This window comes from Abrus precatorius, unplaced genomic scaffold, assembly GCF_003935025.1.
Source record: "Abrus precatorius isolate BTA unplaced genomic scaffold, Abrus_2018 Scaffold3, whole genome shotgun sequence".
Lineage (NCBI taxonomy): Eukaryota > Viridiplantae > Streptophyta > Magnoliopsida > Fabales > Fabaceae > Abrus > Abrus precatorius.
The window spans coordinates 12,552,034-12,563,473 of NW_020874373.1; positions in this window are offsets into that span (position 1 = coordinate 12,552,034).

An 11,440-nucleotide genomic window follows, 5' to 3' on the forward strand; every position below is an offset into this window, starting at 1 on the left:
ACTCATTAATTTTATAAAATATATATTAGTATTACATAAAATTTTATAATGAGTCATGATTTGTGTATATATTATTTACTTATTTTAAATATGAATGTTAAGCACCTAAGTCATAATACATATATTATATTGTAGCTATCAAACCGATAAGCCCTCTTCTGTGTAGCTACAAAAGTTTTAAAGCACATATAGTCATGTGCTTAAATTCTCTATTATCAATAATTTCCCTAAATATAAACATCAAAGTAGAAAATTTATTAAAATATATTAAAACAAATAAGATTTGCAGGTCAAAACGGTTTGAATTTAATTACGAAAACCTAAACGAAACTAATTAAAATAATTTTTGTAATTTTTAATTTGTTTGATTTTCAGTTTAATCAATTTTTAGTTTTTTTTTCTTTCTAATTTTACGGTTTAAAATGGTTTGATTCAATTCACGAACACCCTTACAATTTACAAAGAATGGATTAGGAGGATAATATGTAGAGCAAAACCAAAAATCCCAGTTTGTATCTTGTTTGCTTCATTGGATTATGATACAAGAAGGCATGCTATTAAGATATTCTCTACTAAACTCTTTCTGAAATTTTGTATATCGTTGAATAAAATCCACAGAAATTCCATTAAATTATAAATAAAAATCACTAAACAGAATACCCATATTATTTAGTAGATTTGAAATAAACATTATTAATAATATTGTGTTTAAGAGTATTTATAAACATTTCTCTTGATACAATGTACGAACTTCTTCATAGAGCATAATCGACGTGTGGTGGGGCAATTCAACTACTGGGTCACAGTCTATCAGAATTGGGCTCACTGACATGAACATTGTGTGCCGTATTCCAGTACAAATCAAAATGTGACTGGGTCAAACGAATGGAATAAAATCCTGATCGCCCTCTGTATCCTTTGCTCAAGATATACTTTTATAAATTATATAATATATAATTACAATCCAGATAATTAAAAAAAAAAAAAACAAATAAGGATTTTTTCGTTGATGTTGTTCAATTTCATTAGTTGAGCCTACCTTATTGATTATGTAAGTTTGAGTAATTGTTATTACTTAACTCAAAAAAATAATAATTATATAAGACATAAACACTATATTATTTAACATCAGGCCCGTTCCTGACTTTTTTTGAGTCCTAGACAAAATATTAAATTGGGACCCTTTCAAAAAAAATTATATGACATAATACAACAAAATAAAAGTATAATTCTATTAAAATAATATGTTTTTTAAGTAAATAGAATTTTTTTCTAATAAAATTACAAAAAAAAATTCATTCAAATAATTTTTTTAACTCTTCAGCACGTTTTCTTTTTTTTTCTTTTTTCACTTCCAGATAAATGCTTTTTAGGTAACATTGCATATAAAAGATAAATAAGACAATACAATCATAAAACAAGGGAAAAAGAATAATAGCACCTGGTAGAAGAATTCAACTTAAATGTTTGCTTTCACATATGTAAATTCCACAAGCATAATCCAGTCCCTAGGAATCTGAAAATATAATTATGATAATCAATTAGGGAATAAGATGATAATCAAAGGCATAACAACATATTGTAGACTTGCAGACTATAATTATAATTCGTATGCAACATGCTATATATAATATATAATATACTATATTTCATAAAGGCATAACCTGAAAACCACAATGCAAAGGATTATAGTAAATCAAATCTCCTAATTAATGTGATGATTATTCCTAATTACAGCAGTCGCTAGTTTTGGATGCCAAACAGCTCCATGAAACTCACAAATATTACACATTCAATCATGGCATTACAACCAGCACAAATTTTGCAATAAAACACAGCTGTAACAAGAGTCAGGAAATGGAACATAATTAATAAACCAAAAGAAAAATAAAAATGGCGCTCCTTATTCATAATATAAATATTCCTACTAAAGCATTTATATAAATAGCGAATTAATCACCTTCCAAACGCGAAACGCCTAACTGGGTTTGAATTGCAGAATAGCTCTTTTAGCTCCCTTCTTTTCCCACTAAAAAGAAAAGCAAAGATGTCTTTGGAACAAATGTGGGTAAGTGGGTTATGTAAATAACAAAATCAATTTTTTAGGTAAACGGTTTTTTTAACATTTGCCGAATAAGGATTGAGGAACAGGGAGGAAGAAAGAAAAAAGAAAGAAAAGTGAGGAGGAAAGAACTACCTGCAACAATGGTGAGTTTTGTCTTTTTTATTATGATAAAATACAGAATTGCACACACACTGTTAAAAGGTCTGGAGAAGTCGAAGAAGTAATTACGTTTTTAGCAAGCAAAGTGTGATTGTGTGAGAAATTGAAAAGTCTTCTTTATTTTTTTTATTTTTTTCAACTGCAAATTACAAGTAAGTATTATAATTTTTATTTTGGGCCCCTTTTAGGTCTGGGCCCTTGGCGATCGCACTCTCAGCCTACCCTCAGAACCGGGCCTGTTTAACATCACTTCCTATTACCTTCGTTAAAAACTTGGAAACAAGAGAAAATATGACTTACATGTTTGGGAGGAGGAGAATTCTGCAAGAGAAGGAAAATAACTTTTTTAATATATATCAAGTTTATATTAATATATTATTTTATATAAAAAAATATCATCTCCTTTTTTTTTCTCTAAACAACCAATGGAGCTAAATTTTGATATATTAGACTGTACCGTGTTTGACAAATAATATACATTAGTGTCCCAATTCCATTAATATAAAGTACTTTATAATTAAGTAGCTCTTCATTTTTCTCTTGAAACTTGAAAGGATTTTTATTTATATTTAGTGACCTTACAACATTAGAATACACAATAGATGTTATTTATCTATATAAAATTGTTTAAACACCTTTATTGTATAAGTTTATTGATACATAAAAAATTCATTCTTTACATATTCAAGTTGTAATCTAAAATAAAATTTTGTCATTACAAAATCTTTCACCTCAAATTCATTTTTTAAGCAATTTACTATTTTTGAAATCTCTTCAAGAGTTTTAATAACATTTAAATCATTATCATAAACAACAACTATTACAAACTTATTATAAATATTTTTTTATAAAAATGCATGGACAAATATGATATTTTTATATCCTTCCTTTAATAAATATTCACTAAAGCCATTATATCACATGATTCTAAATTGTTTCAATTTATAAAGTAATTTATTTAACTTGATTCAATAACTTTATCCAGAATTTGAATTGTATGCTTCTAGAAATTAAAATTTTTAGAGAGTTTCATATAAATTTTCTATCAAGTAAGTTATACAAATAGGTTGTAATAACATTCATTAAACACAAATTAAGTCTTTCATGTACTGCTAATCTGATTAAGTATTGAAAATTACTTACATCCATTATTGATGAATATGTTTCTTTAAAATCAATGTTAAGCTTTTGCGAAAAATTTTGGACAACAAGTCATGCTTTATATCCCACATTATATATTTTTTATTTTATTTTTACTTAAAAATCCATTTATATCTAACTAACTTTACATCCTTAGATGTACGATCTTTAACTCTACCTCAATTGCATCTTTCCATTTCTTCCAATCACTTATTTGTCTACACTCGTTGACTGACTTTGATTCATGATCATCTATATGAGTTATCATATTCAATGCTACGTTAAATTAAAAAATTTCATCAACGCTGACTTTATTTCGCTTCCATTGTACTCTATTCATAACATAATTTATTGAGATATCTTTATTTTCATGATTTTTAGGCACATGTATTTCTTCAAGAATTGAAATATTAACTATGTCTAATGACTCTTCTAAAGTCCTTACATCCTTGTTTTGATCGTTGTAATTCATAATTCTTAATTCATTTTCTTCTTAAAGGATTTTTATCTTTGGAACTAAAAGGTCGACTACGTTTCATATGTGAATCAAACTCATTTGCAACATTAAATTGTCTAGTTGAAACATCGATTTTTATTGGAGCATTAGCAACTACACATATGATTTAGTCACTATTTTTAGATTCGTAAACACATTTGTCAATTGGTTGGCTAAACCTTACCAATGAATTATCTTTTAAACTTTCAATTCACATTGTTTTGTTCGAGAATAAAGATGAGATAAAAGATAATTTATTTCAAGTTATCTTCTTTTCCAAATGCTTATTTTCTCTTTTTAAGGTAGTGATATAGCTTTATCGAACGCTTATCAAATGCACAAGGTTTTCGCAATTATTTGTAGAATAATGTCAACCAAGGTCGAATTCTCAAGGACACGTTTGTATCTAATTCTTCTTTGCCGAATTGTTAAAATGAAACAAAAGATTGGGGAATTTTGAGAGTTTAAGAATAATCTGATCAAATGCATAAAATTCTGGAATAAAAGAGAAATCTAATGAGAATTAATTGATCCACAAGTCATAGGTTCATGCAAACAACATCCTTCATTGTTTCCCTAATTTGAACATCTAATCCATTAACTAATTCAATCGAATTTGCTAACAAACTAGATTATGAATTTGACTAATAGATCTATCAATCTAATTCAATTTCATGAATCAAACTACAATCGCAATTCAATTCAATTCCTATCTCCAAACGTTATCAATATCTTGAAAAACGAAAGAGAAAAGGAGAAAAGAGAATTCAAACTTGGAGCCACTCTGAATCTTCCTTGCAATTCCCTATTCCTTGTGTATCAATCCGAGAAGCCTAGCCTTCCATTGAATCCAATGCTCAGCCAAGTCAAGAAGAGAGAAGAAAACGAAAAGTCACACCAAGAGAAGAGAGAGAATTCCAGAGAGAATTTTAGGAGCCAAAACCGAATTTTTAAAAGTGTGTTAAAACAAAAACCCAAAAAAGAAAAACTTCAAATCAACCTCTTCAAAGTGGAGCCTCTAACATATTAATAGGCACCACTTATGATCAGATCCAACACTAAAAGGAAGGGCCCATAAGTGTGATTAAACAACCCAAATTACAAGCTAATGAAATGTTAATACAAATGAAATGAAATTACAAGAACAAAATTCGAATACAAAATTTCCTGCACAATTTTCCTAACTTCAAAAATTCATAGAAAATAGAAAACAGCTTCAATTTGGACGATCTGCACATGAATTTTATAGCCCAGAAAATGAGGAACCCAATGCAACTAGAATCAGACCGAACGGACATCTGTGGAAAAAGTTACGATCAAAACAGTGAGTGCGGGTCTGAAAACAGAATTTAGACATTAATTGAAATTTAGTTCCTATCATCCAATTAACTAGGAAATGCCATAATTTGTGAAATAAGGGAACATGAAAGGTAATTTACACACTCTAAAGGATTGAAAATGTGCACAAATAATACATGCTATCAGGTAGGGAAATTTGATTCATTAAAATGACAATCAACTAATCAAGCAGTGAATAGATCTCATATCATTGGCTCAAGGTATTTTATTATAGATAAAGATTCATAGTCAACATGTATTTTCAACCTTCTTTGAGGATCCATCTTAGTACAAAAAATTCGAGATTTGTAAGATTTGACATATTTAGTACTTTATAAAAGTATAAAAATTATAAGTTAGATATTATCAAATATTTTAATAATAAAAAATAAAAATAAAAATATATGTAAGAAAAAATTAAGCATTCAAGTGATAAATAAAGCAATATGTCAATATTCAAAAAGGTTGTTTGGCCTTCAAAATTGATCTTCAAAAAACCTATGACTGCCTTAATTGAAATTTTTTAAGTGTTCTTGAAGATTTTAGTTTCCTATCTATCATCTTATCTGTTATGAAAACAGATACTGCAAAATTCTATCGCAAAGAAAAAGAGTAAAAAATGTTTTGGGAAGAAAAGAGAGATCTGTGGGAATTCTTGTTATCAGATTAAAAATGGAATATGCCTTATATAGGCATTACAACAACCACTAACTAACTAATCTAATTATAACCATTCTGTTATAAGTAGATAACAGAACAACTCCCAACATATCCCATAAAGTCCCAAGCCATTATTAACAATTTCTCCACCTTGGCTTGACTTTATGCTATGCAACCTTCAAAATCTTCAAACAGTGTTTGAACTTAGGCACTGGTAATGCTTTTGTAAATGCATCAGCTGGATTGTCATTTGTGCTAATCTTCTCCAGAATCACTTCTCTTTTTACAATAACCTCCCTCACAAAATGGAGCTTAACATCTATATGTTTAGTTCTCTCATGGTAGACTTGATTCTTGGCCAAATGTATCCTACTTTGGCTATCACAAAACAGCTTAGGAACTGCATTTTCTACCTTCAAACTTGCTGCCATTCCCTTCATTCAGATTGCTTCCTTCATTGCTTCAGTAATAGCAATGAATTCGGCTTTAGTAGTGGATAAGGAAACTACATGTTGAAGATTGCATTTCCAGCTAACAGTGTTACCATAGAACTGAAAAACATAACCTGTCAAGGACCTTCTGGAATCCAAACAGCTAGCATAATCTGAGTCCACAAAACCAGTAACATTTGCAGCACTGCTATCATGCTTCGAGTATAGCAAGCCAACATCAGATGTTTCCTTCAAGCATATGAAAATCCACTTCATAGCCTCCTAATGCAGCTTTCCTGGCTTCCCCATGTACCTACTTACCAAACTCATGGCATAAGCCAAATCTGGCCTAGTGCAAATCATTACATACATGATACTGCCTATTGCATTTGCATAAGGAACCTTCTGCATATAATCCTTTTCTTCCTCTGTCTTAGGTGACTCCTGCTGAGAAAGTTTGAAATGCTGCGCCATAGGAGTCGTCACTGTCTTAGATTGATCCATATTGAACTTCTTCAACACCTTAGCTATGTAGTCCCTCTGGTTGATGAACAAGGTTCCCTTGGATCTATCCCTTGAAATCTGAATACCTAGAATCTTACTAGTAGACCCCATATTCTTCATATCAAATTCACTTTCAAGTATTACCTTCATCTTCTCAATCTCAACCTTGCTGTTACAAGCAATTAGCATGTCATCTACATAGAGTAGAAGGTAGATGGCAGCTCCAATCTCAGTGTTCTTTAAGTAGACACAACCATCATACTCGCACCTTTTAAAATCATTCTTAACAATGAATGTATCAAATCTTTTGTACCACTGCCGAGGGGATTGCTTAAGACCATAAAGTGACCTTTTCAACAAGCAAACTTTATCTTCTTTACCCTTCTTGATGAAGCCTTCTGGTTGGGTCATGTGAATCTGCTCTTCAAGTTCTCCATGCAAGAAAGCTGTTCTTACATCAAGCTGTTCCAATTCCATGTCTTCTTGTGCTACTAAGGCTAGAACAATTCTAATTGAAGAGTGTTTTACCACAGGAGAGAAGACCTTGTTGTAGTCAATGCCTTCTCTTTGTGTAAACCCCCTAGCCACCAGTCTTTCTTTGAATCTAACCTTCTCTACTCCTAGAATCCCTTCCTTCAGCTTGAAAATCCACTTGCAGCTGATAAGTTTCTTCCTTTTTGGCTTGTCTACCAACATCCAAGTATCATTTTTCTGTAAAGAGCTCAATTCTTCATTCATAGCAGCAACCCATTCTTGGGATTGCTTGCCACTCACAGCTTCACTGTAACTCCTAGGCTCATTTCCTTCAATTTTCTCTGCTACAGTGAGTGCAAAAGCAACCATGTCTGCATGAGCAAACCTGGTTGGTGGCCTGATTTCTCTTCTTTCTCGATCTCTAACCAGTAAATAGTCCTGCAAACCATCTTCCTCCTGCACTTCAGTATCTACCTCAGCTTCAGTGTTTCTTTCTTGAACAGGTTGTGGAAAGTGTTCTTGAAAATCAAAAACAGGATGCCCCTGTACTGTCTCCACCTTCAGCTGAACTTTCTCATCATTCTCTTGATGTTTCTGACTTGAAACCTTCTCAGAATAATACATTTCAGATTCTCTAAACACAACATCTCTGCTAATCAATACCCTTGGATGCCCTTTTTCCTTGCACCACAATCTGAACCCTTTAACACCTTGCGGGTATCCCAAAAACATGCATTTTAGAGCCCTTGGATCCAACTTGCCTTGTTTGATATGAGCATAAGCCACACATCCAAAAACTCTCAAGTTTTCAAGATTTGGAGGATGGCTAGACCACATCTCTTCTGGAGTCTTCATGCCAATAGCAGTGGATGGGCATCTATTTATCAAATAAGCCACTGTCATTACAGCTTCAGCCCAGAAATGTGCAGTGCAATTAGCATTAGACAGTAAGCACCTAACCCTCTCCATGACTGTCTTGTTCATTCTCTCAGCAAGCCCATTCTGTTTAGGGGTTCCTTTAACTGTCTTATGCCTAATAACGCCATTCTCCTTATAGAATTTATCAAATTCTTCAGAACAAAACTCCAAGCCATTATCGGTTCTAAACCTTTTAACCTTTCTCCCAGTTTGAGTCTCAACTAAGACCTTCCATTCTTTAAATTTTGCAAAGGATTCATTTTTATTCTTGAGAATGTAAATCCACACCTTCCTTAAGAAATCATCGATGATGGATAAAAAATACCTTGCTTCATTGTGAGAAGGGACTCTTGATGGACCCCACAGATCACTGTGAATGTAATCGAGAGTGCCTCTCGTATGATGAGCTGCAGTGGCAAACTTCAATCTCTTTGCCTTGCCAAAAATGCAATGTTCACAGAACTCTAATGTATCAATACTGTCTTTGCCCAATAGTTTCTGCTTGCTCAACTCCTTCAATCCTCCTTTACTAATATGTCCAAGCCTTTTATGCCAAAGACTTGCTTGAGACTGAATTTTCTCAGAAACTGTAGTGGCAGCAGTTCCTATCAAAGTGCTCCCTTGAAGAAGATACAAACCATGTTCTAGTTTTCCCTTCATTAGTACCATAGAACCCTTGGAGATCTTCAGAACTCCACCTTCAACCTTGCACACATAGCCCTGTGTATCAAGCATTCCAAGAGAAATCAAATTTCTCTTTAGTTCTGGTACATGCCTTACCCCTTGCAAGATCCTTATGGTTCCATCAGCAAGTTTCAATTTAATGGCACCAATCCCAATCACCTTACAGGCCTTGTTGTTACCTAACAGAACCTTTCCTCCATGGCTATCATCATAGGAAACGAACCAGTCCTTGTTAGGGCACATATGGAATATGCATCCTGAATCAAGAACCCATTCTGATTTGCCCTCTTCTTCTGCAATGCACAGAACTTCTGTACTTTCGTATCCGTTTGAAACAACATCAGCATCACCGTTGTTACTCTTCTGATCTTCGTGCATCTTTTTTTTCTTGTTTTCTGGGCACTCCTTCTTCAAGTGTTCCTCACTCCGCAGATAAAACACCTCCTCTTCTTGCCCCCTTTCGACTTTGATCTTAAACCCTTCTTGGTTTTAGATTCTTTCTTTTTTAACCTGCCTCTCGTATACAGACTTTCAGCATCTTGATCTCGTCCTGCCTCAGACTTCCGCTTCAGCTCCTTTGAGAACAGGGCAGACTGGACCTCTTCCAATGACAATGCATCTCTGCCATAAATGAGCGTGTCTGATAGAGTATCAAACTCACTAGGTAACGATCTCAAAAGCAACAGGGCTTGGTCTTCATCATCGATTTTGATTTCAATGTTCTCCAGATCAAGAATGACCTTATTGAAATCATCTAAGTGATCTTCCAACCCCTTTTCCGCTGGCATCTTGAACGTATACAATTTTTGCTTCAAAAACAACCTGTTGGCCAAAGATTTGGTCATATATAGGTTCTCCAATTTGAGCCAAACCGCAGCAGCTGTCTTTTCCTTCGCGACTTCTCTCAGAACCTTGTCTCCCAGAGAAAGAATCAAGACGCTATGGCCTTATCAAGCATCTCCTTCTTCTCCTTATTAGACAATGTGGCTGGCATTTTTGATTCACCAGCCAATGCTTCTTCAAGTCCTTGTTGAACTAGAAGCGCTCTCATCTTTATTCTCCAAAGGCTGTAATCATTCTTGCCCGTGAATTTCTCGATATCAAATTTCGCAGAACTCATCCCCATTCTTTGATTCACAAAGAACACCTCCCAGGGATATCCAACCAAGCTCGAGATACTAATCTGTTATGAAAACAGATACTGTAAAATTCTATCGTAAAGAAAAAGAGTAAAAAATGTTTTGGAAAGAAAAGAGAGATCTGTGGGAATTCTTGTTATCAGATTAAAAATGGAATATGCCTTATATAGGCATTACAACCACCACTAACTAACTAATCTAATTACAACCATTCTGTTATAAGTAGATAATAGAACAGCTCCCAACATATCCCATAAAGTCCCAAGCCATTATTAACATTATCTATTGTTATGTGGTTGTGGTGTGTGAGTACCTCATTGCTCTCTATTATTTGGAATGATGCATCTACCTAGTCTTTCTCTCCTATGAAGGGACTTTAGCAAGGTGATCCAATGTCACCTTACTTGTTTGCTTTATGTATGGAAAAACTATCCCCATATATTCAACAACTAGTGGAAGATATACTTAGCAATCTATTAAAGTAGCTAGAGGTAGACTGAAGCTCTCTCATATTTTATTCATTGATGATGTGTTATTGTTTTGTAAAGCTTCAAGAGCTCAAACAAGAGTGGTTACTAATTGTTGATTGGAATGACCCGTGAAACTGTCCAATCAATTTTTAATTTTCCTGATTTTTAGGCAATAAAGAGTCAAATATATGTTAGGATCAGAATATTTGATTTCTTTTTTTTTGGCATATCATATGTTTATAAAATACACGCCTTCAATAAATTCAAATTTCCCTTATTTTCTGTATAAGTACATGATTTGCATTTCAATAAAATACACGCCTTCAACAAATTTCCCTTTTGTTCCCTCTTGTTCTAGCTCTCTATACGTTATTTCAACAACTAACAAATTGGTAATCAGAGCTGCCTTCTTACGGGATTTGTGAAATGGATGTTAAAGAAAATTTTTCCCAGATTGCTCCTCCTATCTTTGATGGAGAAAGCTATAAGCTTTGGGCTGTGAGAATGAAATCTTACATGGAGGCTTTAGATCTCTGGGAAGGCGTGGAAGAAGATTATGATGTTCCTTTGCTGTCAGACAATCCCACCATGGCCCAGATTAAAAATTAAAAAGAAAAAAAATTAAAGAAGGCAAAGGCAAAGGCAAAGGCATGTCTCTTTGCCTGTATCTCAAAAACTATCTTCACCAGACTCATAACTCTCAAAATAGCAAGAGATCAAAGGATACGAAGTATGCAGGTGCTAAATTTAATAAGAGAATTTGAGTTACAGAGAATGAAAGAGTTTGACACAATCAAAGAGTACTCAGATAGATTGCTTAGCATTGCCAACAAGATCAGATTATTGGGCACAAAATTTCTTGATTCTAGAATCGTATAAAAAATTCTTGTAACAATACCAGAAAGATATGAAGCTTTTATAGCCACCTTGGAGAACACAAAAGATCTATGTATAATCACATT